Source organism: Chiloscyllium plagiosum, chromosome 14, assembly GCF_004010195.1.
Source record: "Chiloscyllium plagiosum isolate BGI_BamShark_2017 chromosome 14, ASM401019v2, whole genome shotgun sequence".
NCBI classification, from domain to species: Eukaryota; Metazoa; Chordata; class Chondrichthyes; order Orectolobiformes; family Hemiscylliidae; genus Chiloscyllium; species Chiloscyllium plagiosum.
This window is the reverse complement of record NC_057723.1, coordinates 34,497,715-34,518,808: the sequence shown is the minus strand read 5'-3', so window position 1 is coordinate 34,518,808 and position 21,094 is coordinate 34,497,715. Positions and strand designations below refer to the sequence as shown.

At 42.7% G+C, this 21,094-nt stretch overlaps 1 long non-coding RNA gene across 1 annotated transcript; it reads right to left on the bottom strand.

Annotated features, from left to right (window-relative positions):
* Positions 1-16,212: 16,212 nt before the first annotated feature.
* LOC122556619 lies at positions 16,213-20,585 on the bottom strand. The gene is made up of 3 exons (XR_006313587.1): positions 19,905-20,585; positions 19,077-19,220; positions 16,213-18,951 (listed from the first exon to the last, which is right to left on the bottom strand). It is a non-coding gene; the product is annotated as an uncharacterized LOC122556619 (long non-coding RNA).
* Between the last annotated feature and the right edge of the window lie 509 nt (positions 20,586-21,094).

Below are 21,094 nucleotides of genomic sequence, written 5' to 3'. Positions count from 1 at the left end.
AACGTCACTCTACTAATCCTAACTACCTTGTAATGTACCACTGAACTTTGCTTTTGGAAGTTCACCTCACAAAGGCAATCATCCAATACTTTATCTCTTTGAAACATTCTAATTAGAGACATAGAGATGTACAACATGGAAACAGACCCTTCTGTCCAATTCATCCATGCTGACCAGATATCCCAATCCAATCTAGTCCCACCTGCCAGCACCTGGCCCATATCCCTCCAAACCCTTCCTATTCATATACCCATCCAAATACCTCTTAAATGTTGCAATTGTACTAGCCTCCACCACTTCATCTTGCAGCTCATTCCATACACGTACCACCCACTGTGTGAAAAAGTTGCCTGTTAGGTTTCTTTTATATCTTTCCCCTCTTGCTCTAAACCTATGCCCTCTAGTCCTGGACTCCCCCACCCCAGGGAAAGACTTTGTCTATTTATCCTATCCATGCCCCTCATAATTTTGTAAACCTCGATAAGTCACCCCTCAGCCTCCGACGCTCCAGGGAAAACATCCCCAGCCTGTTCAGCCTCTCCCTACAGCTCAAATCCTTTTGTTGCATGATCATTTGCACATTCTTTCATTTTTGCCTGTGAAATTTTAAATTTCCTTCTGCTACTTTACATACTCATTAGAGGCAAAACAACTGCAGATGCTGGAATTCAAAGTAGACAAGCTGGAAAAACACAGCAAGCCAGGCAGCATCAGGAGGTGGAGAAGTTGATGCTTTGGGTGTAACTCTTCTTCCGGAATGGGGGTGGGTGTAAGGGGAGCTGCAGACAAAAGGGGTTGCGGGGGCAGGGTGGTGAAGTTGGGATAGGTGAAGACAGACAGAGAGTCCGACCTGGTTGGTCAGTGGGAGGAATGAATCAGGTAGGTGGCTGGGAGAAGTGGAAGGGAGGGATAGGTGGCTGGGAGGAGTAGAAGGGAGGGAAAGGGCTGGGAATGGAGTCGGGGGATGGGAAAGAAGTGAAGTTATTTGAAATTGGAGAACTCAATGTTGAGTCCTCCATGCTGCAGGCTGTCCAGCTGGGAGATGAGGTGTTCCTCCAATTTGCGGTTTGGTTCATTGTGGTAATTGAGGAGGCCAAGGATAGTCATGTTTGAGAGAGAGTGGGAAGGGAAATTAGAATGGGCAGTGACTGAGAGGGTGAGTCAGCCCCTGCAGGCCCAGCTGAGACACTCGGCGAGCCATTCCCTAAGTTTACGTTTGGTCTTCCCAATGTAGAGAAGACCACATCGGGAGCACCTGATGCAGTAACCTAGGTTGGATGAAAGGCAGGTGAACCTTTGTCTCACCTGGAAGGACTGGTTAGGGCCCTGGATGGAGGTGTGCCGGCAGGTTTTGCATCTTTTCCAGTTACAGGGGATGGTACCTGAGGGTTCTGGGGGGGGTTTTGGGAGGGTGGTGCAAACCAAGGACTGGCAACGAGAACGTCCTTGTGGAAGGCAGAGAGGGATGGGGAGGGGAAGTTGTTCTTGGCATGGGGTCTAGTTGGGGTTGGCAGAAGCATGGTGGCTCAGTGGTTAGCACTGCTGCCTCACAGCACCAGGACCCAGGTTCGATTCCAGCCTCGGGCGACTGTCTGTGTGGAGTTTGCACATTCTCCCCGTGTTTCCTCCGGATGCTCCGGTTTCCTCCCACAGTCCAAGGATGTGTAGGTCAGGTGAATTGGCCATGCTAAATTGCCCATTAGTCAGAGGGAAATGGTCTGGGTGGGTTAGTCTTTGGAGGGTTAGTGTGGACTTGTGGGGCCAAAGGGCCTGTTTCCACATTGTAGGGAATCTAATCTAATCATGATGTATTGGATGCAGAAACTATTGGGGTTGTAGGTGAGGACAAGGGAGGCTTTTTTTATTGCATTGTGGGGGGTTTAGGGTGGTGGAACAGGGATTGGAAGTGGTATGGTGGAGGGCTGTCTGGATGACAGAAGGGGGAGAAACACGTTGTTCAAAATAGGTGGACATCTGGGATGCTTGGGATTGGAATGTTTCCTCATCTGAGCAGATGTGGCGGTGGCGGAGGAATTGGAAGAACAAGCTAAAGTTCTTGTAGGATTCTATGTGGGAGGAAGTGTAGTTCAAGTAGTTGTGAGAGACTGTGGGTTTATAGTAAATATCCAACTGGAAACTGTCGCCAGATATGGAAGTGGAGAGGTCAAGAGGATGGGGTAGAAGGTGTGGGCAAAGTCAATGAACTCCAGTTCAGCCCTGGGTGCAGGATGCTGCACCGATGCAGTCATCGATGTTACAGCAGTTAGGGCACAGTGCCTGTGTAGGTACTGAAGAGGAACTGTACAACAGAGCCGACAAAGAGGCACATGTAGCTGGGGGCCCATCCATGTGTTCATTGCAACCCCCTGGATTTGAAGGAAATGGGAGGAGTTAAAGGAAAAGTTAGTAAGTATGAGGACCAGTTAAGCGAGGTAGAGGATGGTATTGGTGGAGGGGGACTGGATAGGTCTGTTGGAGAAGAAGAAGCAGAGGACGTTGACACCATTCATGTGGGGTATGGATGTGTACAAGGACTGCACATCCATAGTGAAGATTAAGTGCTAGGAGCCAGGGAACTGGATGTTACTGAAGAAATGGATGGCATGATTGATGTTGCAGATGTAGGTGGGGAGTGCCTGGACCAAGGGGGAGAGGACGGAGTTGAGACAGGACGAGATGAGTTCAGTGGGGGACGAGTGTGCCAAGACAATGGGTGAGCTGAGGTAGTTGGGCTTGTGGATCTTGGGGAGCAGATAGAACTGGGCAGTGCAGGGGTGGGGGACTATGAGATTGGAGGCAGTGGAGGGAAGATCATTGAAGGCGATGAGGGCACAGACCGTGCGAGTGATTTTGGCCTGATGGGTTGCAGTGAGAGGTAGGACATGGGGCAAGGGGAGGTAGGACATGGTATTGGAGAGTTGGCGTTTGGTCTCTGCAATATAGACCTCCGTTCTCCAGTCTACCACTGTCCCGCCTTTGTCAGCGGGTTTGATGATGAACCAGGGGTTGGTGCGGAGAGACTGGAGCGCTGCACATTTGGAGGTGGTGATGTTGGAATGAGTGAGGGGGGTGGGGAAATTGAGGCAGCTGCTATCACGTCGGCGGTCAGCAATGATGAGGTGTAGGGTGGGTACAAGGCCGGCGGAGGGGGGGGGAAACAAGTGGAGGAGGAAGAATGGAGGCTGGAGAGGAGGTCCTCAGAGGGAGGTTGGGTGTTTTTGTGCCACTTTCCCTCCTGACCTCCAACTCCCTGAGGCTGAATGGACCGTCCTCAGTAAAGGGCTCATGTTCATGCCCCTCCACCCCACATCCATGAATTCCACTCCCACCACGACATAGAGAACTTCTTCCACCACCTCCACCTCCGTGCCTTCTTTTTTGACAAAAACTGCCTGGTTTGCTGTGTTCTTCCAGCCTCCTGCTTGTCTACTTTACATACTCATGTCAGTCTTTCTAGAAACATGGACATGTAATTCAACATTGAGGATTCATAGTTTTGCCTTAAGAATTTTTTCTTAATTTTTTTTTAATGGAGATACCTTATGACCATAAATCAATTCAAATAGATTCAACCTGGTAGATTCATTTGAGAAATCGCTGATAGTAAATAGTAAGAAATCTAAACTTTTGAAAGAGGAGCGATTGGGCTTGTATACCCTTGAGTTTAGAAGACTGAGAGGGGATCTGATTGAGATATATAAGATTATTAAAGGATTGGATACTCTGGAGGCAGGAAACATGTTTCCGCTGATGGATGAATGCCGAACCAGAGGACACAGCTTAAAAATACGGGGTAGACCATTTAGGACAGAGATGAGGAGAAACTTCTTCACCCAGAGAGTGGTGGCTGTGTGGAATGCTCTGTCCCAGAGGGCAGTGGAGGATCAGTTTCTGGATTCATTTAAGAAAGAGTTGGATAGAGCTCTCAGGGATAGTGGAATTAAGGGTTATGGAGATAAGGCAGGAACAGGATACTGATTAAGGAAGATCAGCCATGATCATATTGAATGGTGATGCAGGCTCAAAGGGCAGAATGGCCTACTCCTGCCCCTATTGTCTATTGACTCAATCCTATGAATTTTCATGACAGTATGCCTTAATCATGGTTTTGAGAGTCTGATACTACCTCACTAAAGTTCCGTGACTGCAGATGAAATACAGTTTGTAGGATCAATGAATCCCTACATGATGGAAGGAGGCTATTTGGCGCATTGAGTCCACACCAACCCCCCCGAAAGCTTCCCAACCAGACCTATCCCCATACCCAATCCCTGTAAACCTGCATTTCCCATGGCTAACCCACTGATTCTACATATGCTTGGACACCATGGGCAATGTAGCAAAGTCAATCCACCTAACTTGCACATTTTTGGACTGTGGGAGGAAATCTGAGCACCCGAAGGAAACCCACGCAGACATGGGGAGAACGTGCACTGAGCTGCCCTCTTCAATTGATTTCCAATTGTTTTAATCCAAACTACTGATGATGACCTGGAAATCTTTAGATATCAAGTTAGAATTCTGATAAGATTGTATTTCAATTTGTCGTCCATAATGAGTGTAGTAGCATCCTGCATCACCTTCAGTCTCAGCTTCAGTGTGAGCTGTATTTGCTAACTTACATCTGCTATCTGAACCTCAATTAATGAAGACACACAAACATGTCTTTTAAATTATCCTCATTCTTAAAGAGAGTTTTGACCACTGTAACATCTGCTTGTGTTGTTATCCTGGCCTCTGGTGAAGACATTTGTTCCAGCATTGCTCTGATCACCAAATATGATAGAAAAATACTTGAAACCTGTTCTTGTAACTGTTCCATCTCTTTAACCTCACTTGAACTTTCCATAATAATAAGGTAAGTTATAGCTTTCATTCCAGCCATCCCCAAGACTGTTCACTCCATTCACAGGTTGTTTTTAATGACTACTGGTCCAGGTAATAAGTCACATTCCAATTAGAATTTGTACAATGGAACCAGGATATACTCTCCACTTTTCACACACTTCAGTTTTCATTGAACTCTCTGGAAGTAAAACGAAACACTTTTCAACCATTAAAGTTCAAATAGCCCATACCACTAGTATATGGTTGTATTATTTGATGTAAACAGGGTTATCTTCCCTTTAGGAAAAAGAACCAATTATTTCATTACACTAATCACCTCTCCTGTGCTAAGAAGCAGTGTTTATCTATGGTCTCTTACATGTATCTACTCTTTGATCTGTGGCATTTTCCTACATTTTGCTTTTATGATGTATACTGGGGAACCCAAAAAGTCCCATGGGCTTCCCTCACAACTTCAGAATTCTAAATAAATGTGATCCACTTTATTACAATGGAAACACTTCGGTTTGCAATTTTCATGTTCACCCTCTGTATTTTCCTTTCAGAGAAGGAGAAGTTGAGGGCATTCCCAACTGTCCATTCTTTACCCTAGCTACTTGCGTTCCTCACATTTTTCCACTTTCTATACCTTCCATATATATGGGAGTGACTCAGAAAAGGTTTAGTTTTTGAATAAAATCATAATCATCAGTCATTACTGCTGCCTGTCTAACAGTTTCAACCATTTGACCTTCAACATGGGTTCTTATCACAAATAGACTGATCACTCAAAGGGTTTTATATATGGTGTCAACTTCTCATGCTCATAACCAACTAATGTGTGACAAGGAACAACATTAGGCCACTTGACACTTTCAGGCAAAAGTAAGGAGTGCAGATGTTGGAGATTATAGTCGACAGTGTGGTGTTGCGGTTGCGGTTGGAGGGGTGGGGTTCGAGGGCAGAGATATGGGAAGTGGATGAGATGTGTTGGAGGGCATCATCAACCACGTGGGAGAGGGAATTGTGGTCTTTAAAGAAGGAGGCTATCTGGTGTGTTCTGTGGTGGAACTGTCAGTGTTGATGTGTTGAGACGGTCACCATTGATGGAGAAACGTGGACATTTTCTACAAACCCACCGACTCCCACAGCTACCTGGATTACACCTCCTCCCACCTACATCCTGTGAAAATGCTATCCCTTATGCCCAATTCCTCCGCCTCCACCGCATCTGCTCCCAGAAGGATCAGTTTCACCACAGAACACACCAGATGGCCTCCTTCTTTAAAGACCACAAATTTCCCTCCCATATGGTTGATGATGTCCTCCAACGCATCTCATCCACTTCCCGCACCTCTACCCTCGACCCCCACCCCTCCAACCGCAACAAGGCCAGAATGCCCCGGTCCTCACCTTCCACCCCTCCGTATACATCACATCATCCTTCGCCATTTCCACCACTTACAAACGGACCCCACCACCAGTGATATATTTCCCTCCCCGCCCTATCTGCTTTCTGTAAAGACCGTTCCCTCCATGACTACCTTGTCAGGTCCATGCCCTACAACAACCCACCCTTCCCTTTTGGCACCTTCCCCCGCCACTGCAGGAATTGCAAAACCTACACCCACACCTCCCCCTTCACCTCCATCTAAGGCCCCAAGGAGCATTCCACATCCATCAAAGTTTCACCTGCACTTCTACATATGTCATTTACTATATCCGTTGGTCCTGATGTGGTCTCCTCTACACTGGGGAAACCAGCCGCCTACTCGCAGAGAACTTCAGAGAACATCACCGGGACAGCCGCACCAACCAACGCCAACGCCCTGTGGCCAAACACTTCAACTCCCCCTCCGCCAAGGAATACAAGCCCTGGGCCTCCTCCACCACCAAATCCAAGCCACCCGATGCCAGGAGGAAGAATGCCTTATCTTCCATTTTGGGACCCTCCAACTACATGGGATCAATGTCAATTTCACCAGTTTCCTCATTTCCCCTCCCCCCACCTGGTCCCAGATCCAACCCTCCAACTCGGCACCACTCTCTTGAACTATCCTACCAGTCTGTCATCATTCCTACCTACCTGCTCCACACTTCCCTCTGACATATCACCATCATCCCTCACTTCCATCTGCCTTCCCAACTACCTTTCCCCACCCCACCCCAACCCTCCTATCCTCACCCACATTGCTGATGAAGGGATATGCTCAAAACATTGATTCTCCGGCTCCTAGGATGCAGCCTGACCTGTTGTGCTTTTCCAGCATCACACCCTTGACTCTTCTAAACTCCGAAGCCTGTCTAGCCTTTCCTTATAAGACAGCGGTTTTCAATCAGTATGCTACAGTGTGCCGTGAGAACTGTCCAAGTGTACTATGAAATTTTGTACAAAGATAATAGAAATCAAGAGAAGAAAGTGAGGACTGCAGATGCTAGAGATCAGAGTCGAAAAGTGTGGTGCTGTAAAAGCACAGCAGGTCAGGCAGTATCAGAGGAACAGGAGTGTCAACATTGATATAACATTGTAAAACAAACTTGAAATATTATTGTATTTGATCATTCTTGATTTGTTGTATCCACTCTGTTACAAAATTTACCAGTAAGACAGTAACCACAGTAAATCTAATTAAACATGACATTTATGAACACCCAATTCAGCTGAAAAAAAAAATTTTGCCATGGAATTGTTTGCGTCAATGAAATACAGTCATAGAGTTGTACAGCACTGAAACAGGCCCTTTGGTCCAACTTGTCCATGCAGCCAGATATCTTAAATTAATCTAGTCACATTTAAAGAATTTGGCCCATATCCCTCTAAACCATTCCCATTCATATATCCATGCAGATGCCTTTTAAATGTTGGAATTTTACCAGCCTCTGCCACTTCCTTGGTAGCTTATTCCATAGTTCACACCACCCTCAGCGTGAAAAAATTGCCCTTAGGTCCCTTTTAAATCTTTCCCCTTTCACCTTCAATCTATGTCCTCTAGTTTTGGTTTCTCTGCCCTGGGAAAGAGACCTTTGTTTTACACCCTATCCATGCCCCTCATGATTTTATAAACTTCTATAAGGTCACCCCTCAGCCTCTGATGCTCCAGGGCAAAGGTCAGGCAGTATCAGAGGAACAGGAGTGTCAACATTGATATAACATTGTAAAACAAACTTGAAATATTATTGTATTTGATCATTCTTGATTTGTTGTATCCACTCTGTTACAAAATTTACCAGTAAGACAGTAACCACAGTAAATCTAATTAAACATGACATTTATGAACACCCAATTCAGCTGAAAAAAAAAATTTTGCCATGGAATTGTTTGCGTCAATGAAATACAGTCATAGAGTTGTACAGCACTGAAACAGGCCCTTTGGTCCAACTTGTCCATGCAGCCAGATATCTTAAATTAATCTAGTCACATTTAAAGAATATCCCTCTAAACCATTCCCATTCATATATCCATGCAGATGCCTTTTAAATGTTGGAATTTTACCAGCCTCTGCCACTTCCTTGGTAGCTTATTCCATAGTTCACACCACTCTCAGCGTGAAAAAATTGCCCTTAGGTCCCTTTTAAATCTTTCCCCTTTCACCTTCAATCTATGTCCTCTAGTTTTGGTTTCCCTGCCCTGGGAAAGAGACCTTTGTTTTACACCCTATCCATGCGCCTCATGATTTTATAAACTTCTATAAGGTCACCCCTCAGCCTCTGATGCTCCAGGGCAAATGGTCCCAGCCTATTCAGCCTTTCCCCATACCTCATAACACTCCAACTCCAGCAACATCTTTGTAAATCTTTTCTGAACCCTTTCATGTTTAACAATATCTTTCTTGCAACATTTTACCTGAACACATTTCACTACTCACCTTTGTTTTGCATTTTGGATATGAACTTCACCTTTCCAGCTTCTCATTTTACCTATTCCCTTCATAGTTCAAAGGTGTGTATATTTTACTTCTTCTGATAACACTGTCAGTTCCTTTGTTTACTTTTTAATCACTTGATCTTTTACTTGTTTAAGTCCATCAGCTTTGTAGATCCCTCACCTCACTTCTAGGTGATTTGAAATGCTCTTTCACTGATCGTTGCAGTCTTCTTTGTTCTTGCTGTTTCTGTTTCAAAGTACCTTCAAAAGTCTTTTCATGTAATATTTTTAATTTTAGTTCAGCAACTAACACACCTATGTTGCAAAAAGCAGCTCTGCTTACTCCATTTTTTTAATGAGTAATAACGTGAATTTTCCTTCAATATATCCAGCTCTCATGTGCACAGAATTCTGAAGAGGTATAAAATGTTCAGCGCACAATCTTTCTTCATAAATTGAATCAAACAGAATCTTTTCACAAGAGGTCACTAGACTTCCAATTCTAAAGTTAAAGCTGACATTAACTCAAACTCTGATGGAGAATTTGGTACTATCCAGACATCCAAAATCAAAATAATGAAGCAATTCCAGTGTGAGAATGAAATCATGATGGCAGTAAAAACAACAAACATTAATAAAGTTACATTTTGTGACATTTTTAAGTGCAGCAAGAAATACTCCCTTTAGTTGTAGATGTAGTTTCTAGTCATATAATTAGCAATTTTTGAGTTGTCTCACTGAAAAGATTGGAATCACTGTTATAAGGCAATCTGCTCATTCCAGATATTTGTCTTGTAACGCTTCTTTGAACTGCTTCCGATACATTAACATCCTTCCAAAGGTACAATGACCAGTACTGTACACAATACTCCAAATGTGGCCCTGGATAGCTGAAGCACAATCTCCCTATTCTTGCATTCAATTCCCTTTGCAATAAAACATAACATTCTATTAACTTTTCTGATTATTTGTTGTACCTACATCCTAACTTTCTTGCACTAGGACACCAAGACCTCACTGCATCTCAGAGCACTGCAACATCTCACATTAGATTGTATGTTTTTTTATTCTGTCAAAATGGATAATTTCACACTTTAGCTATTTGCCTCCAGCACTAACTCATACACAACCAATATAGCTTTTTATAACCCTACAAACCTTCCCCAAAAGCATTTATTTCTTGTGCTCTAGCTCCCAACTGCATAAGTAATGTCCAGTGTTCCCCGATCACTTAATTTGTCCCTCTATTTTCAAACAAGACGGAAAGAATGCCTGCACGTCCATTTCCTTAAATTGTGTAAAGGCTTGTACAAACATCCCTAAAACATTTTAATATAAATATTTCTTTATTGGAAATTAGATTATGACTAAGAATCTTCCCATTAGAGCCTAAATTAGCATCTAGTACCTTTCCCAATTTACTCGCCAATTCAATGAAATTGGCTTTTGAAATTTCACTTAAGTTCACTGGGGACAACACTGCCACCTGCAGGTAGTCCTTTACAATTTCCTGCACCATATCTTATTTGTTATAAAGAACCTAGTGTTCCTTTAATCCCTTATCACTTACTAATGCTACACCCAATCATCATTGTTTCAAAATAATCTCGCAAGAGCATTTAATCTTTTTCAGAACCCACTTGAGAAATTGTGCTCATACTTAACCTTTCGTAGCACAGTGGTAGTATCCCTACCTCTAGTTTGGAAGGCCCAGGTTCAAGTCTCACCTATTCCAGACTACCATCTCTAAACAAGTTGATTATCTGGGTGAAGCTTGCTGTGCACACACCCATGGCATCCCAAGCTCCTTGAACAAAGCAACAGTGTAATCCCAGCTCAGACTAATTTGCTTTTAAAAAGTACAACTATTCATACATAGTCATAGAGTTGTACAGCATGGAAACAAACCCTTCATACAGTTCTTGATTTAAATCATTTCCCATTTTGGTCCACCATCCAAAATAGAAAAAAAGAAAAAGAAAAATGTGATCTTTACAGAGAAACTGAGAGAAGTTGAGGGGAATTATCAGTGCAGGCGGGGAATTGGAGGAGGATTATCACTGGGATAGTGGGAATAGAGGGGACTGGAGAAGGAGGAAATGAATGGCATTAGCCCATGTGGAGCAGAGTAATCAAACAAGGAGGTGAAATGGAGGGATATTATCATAGCACAACATTGGAACACCACCAGAAGAGTGGGATATGTAGTCGGAAAAGAAGGTGATTGTCTTGGGGAGGGAATGGAACAGGGAATGGAGGGGAACGTGGGAGGATTTTCATAGGGAAGAGAATGAAGGTGAATTATCACATTGAGACTTTCACAGGGAAGGAAAATATTAGATGGAGATGGAATGGATAGGTATTATCACAGTGAGAGAGGTAATTGAAGTGCATTATCAGTGGGATAGGGAAATTGTAGAAGTATTATAGAGTCATGGAGATGTACAGCACGGAAACAGACCCTTCAGTCCAACTGGTCCATGCCGACCAGATATCCCAACTTAATCTAGTCCCATTTGCCAGCACTTGGCCCATATCCCTCTAAACCCTTTCTATTCATGTACCCATCCAGATGCCTTTTAAATGTTGTAATTGTACCAGCCTCCACCACTTCTTCTGGCAATTCATTCCATCCAAGAATTTTCCAGATTGGGGTGCGGGGATGGGCCGTGATGGAGGTAGATTATCCCAGTAGGAGGAGAATTGGAGATGTATTGTTACAGGTGAGGGTGGATTTAAAGGAATTCTCACTGGAGGGTGGAATGGATGGGGGGATTTCCCAGGGAGAAAATTGGGAGGGAATTATCACAGGGGATGGAGGGATATTAACACGAGGAGTAGAATTAGAGGTGTATTACCGCAGAAGAGGTAAAGAGAGGGGCTATCACAGTGGAGAATGCAGGGAGATTAACAAAGGGAGAAATTGGAAGGGGATTATCACAGGATGAGGGGGTAATGATGCAATTTTTTCCTTGTTCCACAAGTTTTTCGCTGTGGGTTTTGTTTCCCTGGTGTTGCTGGTTATCATTTCTTTCTCGTTAATGAAAGAAAGTAAAACTGAAGTGTGGCCTCGAGATCTTTTAACAAGTTCTCACACCTCGTGTCATCCTCAAATGCACAGACGCAACAATTGCCACCCGGCTGTCCACCGGAAATGACGCAGGTGCCAATCATCGTTTCTCCATTGAATTAATAGATGGCTTTCTGAAGACGTCACAAGACCGCGCCTCCAGCCGCCATTGAACTGTAGATGTTGCCTTTACATTCCGAAGATCACCCCAGGACTTCAAAACAAGAATAAAAGATGCGTTGTACGCAGTTTGATTTTGTTCTATGTTGCTTTTTTGAAGATACTTCTACATGATATGCGGGAAAGTGGAACTAAGCTCGACTGCTCTTTCCAAAGACCCAATACTGGATTGATTCGCCGAAAGGGCGAGTTCTGTACACCTGGTGTTTAATTATTTAGATATTTGTATCTGTAAAATACGACAGTCTGAACATTTCTGATGTCAGATCTAACAGAAAAGTACTAAACAGACACCAAGAATAACTTGTTTATTCAGTTCAGGTTAATTTATGAAAGATTTTGAATTTGCTTTTCGTGAACACTTTTGATACTGAATTTGGCATTTCAGCATTGGTTGGTAGACGAAATATTTTTTAAAACTTGCATTTATTCAGCGCCTTTTTCGACTTGAGGTGGCTTAAAACGTTTTACGACGTAACGAAAACTTACTCTAATCAGTATTGTAATGTAGGAAGATTCCCTCAATGTCGATTAGCTGCCATCATCTTTTCAAAGGAAAGAAACTGTACTTATTTTTCTAACAACATTTAACTTTAGTATTGATATATAATATCCGAAATCCTCCTTTCGATGTGATGTAACCTCCAATTCATCTTTTCACTTTTTATTGTGAATTTTGTGCTTCGGAGAATCAAAAATTACGGAAACATGTTTTTGAATTGCTATCGACTCCGCAAAACCAAAAACTACGCGATATTTCTCAGAAATATATATTTCGGATGAAAGCATTTTCAACACTTTTTAACATCACCAGTATTGCTACGAAGAGCAAATTGCCATGTTTGTAAAAACAAACTTTTTTGTGTGTTCCTTTCGCAACACTTAGTGAGCCACATAAATGTAGAGCTAAATATCACATTTTTGTAAGAATGATTTCGTGCGAGATTCCAGCATCACCTCAACAAAATCGATCTTTTCTACACATTTCCGGGTTTCGTTGCACTATCCGAAAACACGTCCGGAGTTATTGAGCGGGAGTATATAGCTTTATCGTGGTTTTCAAAAATTCTCCAATCAAAATGCGGGTATAATATTTAGCAGTGAATAAAAATAAAATTAAGGAAGTACCTTTGAGCTTGTATTTTCATTTGTTTTGCATACTTTGATTAGTGACACTGCGACATTCTAAAAACGCGTTAAGCAGTGAATCGGGCAAATGTATTCTCAGTGAAATTTATGTGTCAATTAAAAATTAAATATAGAGAATGAATGATTATTCAGAAAACTAATTTCGTGGGATTATATCAGTTCATTGCAATCTTGCGTTCCTTTCCTTGTCTCCCTATTTGCTGTGGCGGATGTACTCACTTCTAACTATTGAGTTTTCTGTTCATATCGGGTCTGTGATTCGGCTCCTCACTTTTGGCCCAGTGGCTCCATGACGTCGTCGAGGTTGGCGACGCAAAGTCTGCGATTCAAAATCCCAGTGAATTTGTATCCACATCACCGCAAAACAATACAACATCTGGAGCTTGCACATGAAATTTCAAGGTGATTTTCAGCGGTGATTTAGCACTTCTTAATTTTACTTCAAAGACTTTAAATTCACGCAACAGCGGAAAAAAACTAATTTTCCATACTTTACATGTGCCGATTTTAAACATTTTCTGTAAAAGGCACCAAGCAGAATGTTTCACAAATATCATACGTTACTTTATCTGCACACTATTCGAATTTTTAATTCCGTTGTAAATTTATCAGCATTTACTTTTTAGTAGAATGCAAGTTACTTAATGGGTTGTATAAATTATGATACATTAATGTTAAAAAGTTAAATGCATGGTGTCAAGCTGGTTTAGTTATTGTCAATTAAAACTAAGCGTTAACTTGTTTGTGTTTTCTTTTTCTAAGCATATTTATATAAATGATTTAGATGAGAATATACAAGGCATGGTTAGTAAGTTTGTGGATGACACTTAAATTAGTGGTATAGTGTAAGGTGAAGAAGGTTATCTAAGGTTACAAAGAGGTTTTGATCAATTGAGTCAATGAGCTGAGGAGTCGCAGATTGAATTTAATTTGGATAAATGCAAGGTACTGCATTTTGATAAAACAAACAAGGGCAGGACTTAAACAATTAGAAATAGGACCTTGGATAGTGTTGTAAAACAGAGAGACCTAAAGGTTCAAGAACATAATTCTTTGAAATTTGTGTCACATGTAAATAGGGTGTTGAAGAAGGCATTTAGCACACTTGCCTTCATTGCTCAGATTTTTGAGTATAGGAGTTGGGACCACGCATTGAAGTTGTATGGGATTTTAGTGAAGTCTGGTCTGGAGTGGAGAAATTTGTAAAGAGAAACACCTATGACCACAAGTCCATCAGGAAGTGGTCAATGTGTAACATCTTCGGGACCTTATCAGAAAGGTAGAGGCTGGATACTATTGGATTGTTCTCTGAGCAGACTATCAAAGTCATTTGGCAGAATGCTTCATCACCAGAATTTTTCAACAAGCACCAAAACATTGCTTGGCTGGTGGTGAGAAGGGCTGTCAGATCCTTCATGTACACCCAGATTCTCTGTGCCATCACTGGCCTCGAAGTGGCTGCAGTGGGGTAGAGACGTCCCACATCTTCTGCTGGAATGTTCCTTTGCAACGGAAGTCTGGAGAAAGATGCAGTAGTCCCGAGCAACTCTGTGATGTAGGTTTCTCTGCTGTATGGTCGGTTCCCCGGAATGAACATTGAGACAAACATTGACTGTGCCTGAAAGAGCATCAACTTGGTGAATTATGTTCTTTGGTATGCCTGCAAGTTGTAGGTCTTCCAGAGCAAAACATTGACCTCGACCAAGTGTCACAGATTGGCACATTCCAAGGTCCAGCTTGGGACAGCTGCTGCCAAGGTACAGCGGGGAAAGACCACCGTCTAAAGCCTTTCTGCCGAAATGAAATGGGAGCATATTTAGTTATCGGACCCTCCCGATACCTTAAATATATGTAAATATAACCTTGTATAAGTAAGATGTGACTTTGGCTTGTTTGTTGGATTGAGTCAAATTCCAATGTTTGTTTGTTTCATCTTATACTACTGTACAGAACCAAACTGCTTTAGTGATTTGTACGCATATAAAGATATTTTTAGGAATAAAGTATATTTTTGAAATTAAAAAAAAAGTGATGCCTCTTCTGGAGTACCTTGTTCAGTTCTGGTTGCCCTGTTATAGGAAGTTATTATTATGCTGGAGTGCGTTCAGAAAGGATTTACTGGTACGTAGCTAGGAATGGAGGATTTGAGTTATAAGGAGAACTCGGATAGGCTGGGACTTTTGTCACTAGAGCTTAGGAGATTGAAGGGTGACCTAACAGAGATTTATAAAATCAGGAGGGGTATAGATAAGGTGAATGGCAAATGTCTTTTCCCTAGGATGGGAGAGTTCAAATCTAGGAGGTATATTTTTAAGATGAGAGGAGAAAGATTTCAAAAAAACATCAGTAGCAACGTTTTCACTGGTTCGAGTGTGGAATAAACTTCCAGAGGAGACGGTAAATGCAGACATAGTTGCAACGTTAAAATACATTGGGATAGGTGCATGAATAAGAAATGTTTGGAGTGACATGGGCCAAGCACAGGCAGGTGGGAGTTTAGTTTGCGATTATATTCAGCATGGACTGGTTGAACTGAAAAGACTGTTTCCATGCTGTATGACTCTATCACTCCAAGTGTTATTTTTGAATTAGCAAATTTTGAAGAGGCAAAGATTGGAAGTTCTGACCTAAATTGCTGCTTGTTTTGTATCAAAGATCATGGTGAATTTCCTCGGGACTTTTCAATCTCATAGCTCTAACTTAATTACCCAGCTTGAAATACAATGTTATGGTCTTCACCTGTCACTGTAATAACAAGAGGTGTTTTTTTAAACAACCTGTTCATACCTGTTATTTCATACCTCTGGAGATGGGGGTGGGGGGGGCTTGAAACCAGACCTCCTGGTCAAGAAATAGAGATCACTGGACCACAGTGAGTAATAACAAGAGGATCCTTTCTTCCCACAGTGACTTTTATTTCGAGGGACAGTAACTCAATATTGCAACTCTACCATTTATAATTGTGTCAAATCCCTTGTCTCCCATTTCAAATGAAATAATAACTAGAATTAGTTTATGTATCAAACCATTTTATAGTAGCACTTATAAAAGTAGCAATACATTTCCAAATGTTTAAGGGACTGTTTATAACTATAGCTACTGATAACAGGAAAGTGGAAGTTTGTGAGGGAGATGGTCAGAGACTGTTTTGGTGAGTTCTTTGCCTACAGTGGACAATGAATAGTTTCCAGGCAAAAACTCATACTCTTCTCATAATAAAATGTGGCATGGGGAGTGTTATGAGGTTGGCATTTGCAGCTTCTGCTGCAGTTACTTTAGTGTTTGATTTTCCAAATGAGCATGTTGTAACAGCAGTTAATTAGGCACAGAAGTTAAGATGACATAAAAGTAATTACATTGTTCAGCCAGAAAGGTGGTTTACTTGAAGATAGTCATGATATCAAATAAGTATTTTCACGGGAAACTAAAAGCCATCTTTCTGAGAACCTGTAGTTTGACTCTTTGTATAAACTAAAGCATTTTAACCAGATCGCAGAGGAGGAAAGGTTAAAAGGACATTTAATAATAGTGTTTAAAATCATGAATGGCTTAAACGAGTAAATAAAGAGGAGACAGTTCACAATGGTAACAGGATTGATAACCAGAGAGCACAGGTTTAAGGCGATTGACAAAAGAATCTGAAGACACGAGGATAAAACTTAGACCAGTAGTTACAATTTTGAATGCGCTGAACATCCGGAAACAAAGCTACTCTACCAGCTGCTCCTACCACAGAACACAACCCTTAACCATCAAAATCCACAGAAAGTCCCTGGACAACATGATTCATTTCCCTTACCTTGGGAGCCTTCTTTCCAAGTGAGCAGACATTGAGAAATCCAACATTGACTCTAATGCAGCCTGCAGACATGTGAGGAATAGTATTCGAAATGCTTTCCCGAAGTTCAGCACCCAACTCATGGATTACAGAGCAGCCGTGGTTCCCACCCTCCTGTAATGCGTCAGAAATGTGAACCATGTACAGCAGACACTTCAAATCCCTGGATAAATATCACCAACACTGTCTTCGCAAAATCCTGCAAATCACACATGACCAGTTGAAATGGGTGGGTCACATTGTCTGCACGCTGAACACGATACACCCAAAACAAGTACTCAAGTACCAGCTTGTTGTGAATTGAGTACAGACTTGAGAAGGGACTTCATTTGCCGAAGGAGTAGCACTCTGAAAGCTTGTGATTTCAAATAAATCCATTGGACTACATCCTTTCTGGCTTTGTCCACCCCAGTCTAACACTGGCAGTTCCATATCATGTCTAAATCTACCCAAGCAATTTAGGATTAGAAACACTAACTTTGTATTTACAAATACAACTCAACCCTGTGTCCTATCTGTTGATCTGGCTTAAGGAGGTAAGTGATGGTGTCATTGGAGATGTGAGCTGGATGGATTTTTCTTCTGCCCATGTTATTCTCTGGCAGTTGTTGTGAATATAGCATCTACCAATCATCCCAAACATGTTATTGCCCAGGTTCATTGTAGCATGGAAAGTTGGAATCTTTGGAATTGAGAACATTGCTTTGACAAATGTAGTTGTGTGTCAATCCTTTTTTCTCCTGCAAGTCCATATGCACCTATTCAGCAAGATTTGAATAGAAGAAACAAAGCTACTCTACCAGCTGCTCCTACCACACAACACAACCCTTAACCATCAAAATCCATAGAAATCCTGTTGCGCCGTTAGGCAAACTGCAAAGGATCAAGGCAGTCTGGAAGCTGGAGTTGATGTGAGCTATGACTAACCTGTCTAAGCACTTCATAATTATGGAGGTTAGAGCTACCATGTAATAGTTATTGAGGCACACTGCATGATTTTTATTTGGCACCAAGATGATGGTAGTCTTCTTGAAGCTGGTAGAGATTTCAGATTGTAGTAAGGAGGAGGTAAAAGATGTCTGTGAATATTCCCACCAGCTGGTCCACACAGGAACTAAGTCCACAGCCAGGACTCCATCCAAGTAGGTCGCTTTCTATGGGTTCACCCTTAAGAAGCCAAGCTAATGTCTGCAGCAGTGACCATGAGGCTGCTGGGTCAAGAGACATTGTTTCACTGACCTGTTCAAAGTGAGTGGAGAATGTATTGAGCTTGTCAGGTGGAATGTACTGTTGCCCGCAATTCTGTTCAACTTCACTTTGTAGTTTGTTATGTCATGTAAGCTTTGCCACAAATGATAGGTGTCCATGTGGTCAGTCTGGATCTCCACCTTAGTTTGTTATGGCCTCTTGGCCTCCCAGTTGGCTTTGCGAAAGGCATAACTGGATTTTCTGTGCAGGTCAGGGTCACCCAACCCATGGGATGCCTCAGAGCTGGACTTCAGTAGGGAGTGGATCTCGCAATTCATCCACGGTTTCTGGTTGAGCAACGTTTGGATTAACTTCTTTGGCACGCAGTCATCTGCACACTGAATAATTAAGGCTGTAACAGTAGCGTGATACTTGTTTAAATAGGCCATTGAGTTCTAGAATATGGATCATCCATCAACTCTAAGCAGTCCTGTAGATGTCCTTCAGTTTCCTCAGACTTACACGGCACTACTTTCTGCATTACATCCTCCTGCTTCAATTTCTGCTTGTAAGCCAAGCAGTGGAACACAGAATTGTGGTCTGATTTTCCAAAATGTGGATCGGTTGGAGTGGTACACGTCCTCTACGGTTATGTAGCAGTGATCAAGGATTGTCAGACCTCTGGTAGGACAGGAGATTGTTTGTGGAATTTTGGTAGCACATTCTTGAGGTTGGCCTGGTTGATGTGACCAGCTATGATGAACAAAGTTTCAGGGTATTTCGTCTCAAGACAGTTTGTAGTGTTGTATACTTCATCAAGTGTAGTCTTTATTTCTGGGGGGGGGTGGGGGGGAAAGAATGTGGACAGCTGTTAGAATAGTGGAGGTGAACTTGTGCGGCAGGTAGCATAGATAGCATTTTACTGTTAAACATTCTAGGTCCGGGGTGCAGTAACTCACCGGGGTCACCAGGTCTGAGCACCAGGAGGAGGCAGATCCCACTGCCTCATGCCTTGCCTGAGAATGTCGAGCAGTCCATTCAGTGAATTGGGAAGCCCCCAGGTTGTCAGGCACAGTCAGCTGAAGCAAGAGTGAGCCAAGTCTCTGTGAAACAGAGCACACAGCAGTCCCTCAATTCTCTTTGGGAAGTAAATCTAGCTTTAAGTTTATCCAATTTGGTCTTAATGGCTTGGATATTTGCAGGAGTATGCAGGGAAGGGTGGGCTTGAAACCTTGGAGTTTCAGATGGAGTTTCAAAGAGCAATTAAGTCATGCTGCAGCCTTACAGGAATTTAGTGAGAGTGCGCCTGTGATGAAATTTTGTTCAGTGTGTGGTTTTGGAAACCACAACTACAGATGTACATAATTGCCTTAATTCTGATGCAGTGAAGGTTCACTCGATTGATTCCTGCATTAGAGAATTGCCCTTTGAAGAAAGGCCCATTCTACTCAGTCTATATTCTGGATTAGTGGTTCTGGAAGAGCACAGCAGTTCAGGCAGCATCCAAGGAGCAACGAAATCGAAATCGGGCAAAAGCTCCCTGACCTATCACCTTCATCCCCTCCCCCACTCACCTATGGTACTCTATGCTACTTTCTCCCCACCCCCACCCCACCCTCCTCTAGCTTATCTCTCCACACTTCAGTCTCTCTGCCTTTATTCCTGATGAAGGGCTTTTGCCCGAAACATCGATTTCGTTGCTCCTTGGATGCTGCCTGAACTGCTGTGCTCTTCCAGCACCACTAATCCAGAATCTGGTTTCCAACATCTGCAGTCATTGTTTTTACCTCCTATATTCACTGGAGTTTAGACAATCTCATTGAAATCTTTGAAGGCTTCACTGAGTAGATGCTGAAAGGCTATTTCAGGATAAGGGTACAACCATTTCAAATTGAGATGAGAACTTTCTTCAGAGTGGTCCTAATCTTTGCAATGTTTTATCCCAGAGGGATGTTGATGCTCAATCCAGGTGTACATTCAGTACTGAAATCAATAGGTTTTAGGTCTGTAAGAAAATCAAGGATATCAGGTGAGAAAGAGTTGAAGTTGAGGATCAGTCAAAAATCTCTGAATGATAGAGAAGGCTCAAATAACTTACTCCTGCTCTGAGATCCTACTTATCATGCTTTTGTAACATAAACCATACAGGTGTTAGATAGACCACTCCTAGAATAGTACAGTTTTGATCCCCTTATCTGGGATATACTGGCATTGGAGTAGTCTAGAAAAGATTCACTAGATTGATCCTGCATATAGAGGAATCTTCTTAGGAGGAGTTGTTAATTAGGTTAGGCCTAAGGGGATTCACAAGCTAGATGTAGAAAGGTTATTTCCCTTTGTGAAAGAGTCTGGTATCAGAGGGTATAATCACTGAGGAAGGGGTTACCCAGTTAGGACAAAGATAGAACATAGAACAGTACAGTACTGGCCCTTCGGCCCTCGATATTGCGCCATCCTGTCATACTAATCTGAAGCCCATCCCACCTACACTATTCTATGTATATCCATTTGCCTGTCCAATGCCGACTTAAATGCACTTAAACTTGGCAAATCTACTACCGATGCAGGCAAAGCATTGGTTGGAGGAAGAGCGCCTCATCTTCCGCCTAGGAACCCTCCAACCACAAGGGATGAACTCAGATTTCTCCAGTTTCCTCATTTCCCCTCCCCCCACCTTGTCTCAGTCAAATCCCTCGAACTCAGCACCGCCTTCCTAACCTGCAATCTTCTTCCTGACCTCTCCACCCCCACCCCACTCCGGCCTATCACCCTCACCTTGACCTCTTTCCACCTATCACATTTCCAACGTCCCTCCCCCAAGTCCCTCCTCCCTACCTTTTATCTTAGCCTCAGACCATAGCAACACGACGGCTGGAGGAAGAGCGCCTCATCTTCCGCCGAGGAACCCTCCAACCACAAGGGATGAACTCAGATTTCTCCAGTTTCCTCATTTCCCCTCCCCCACCTTGTCTCAGTC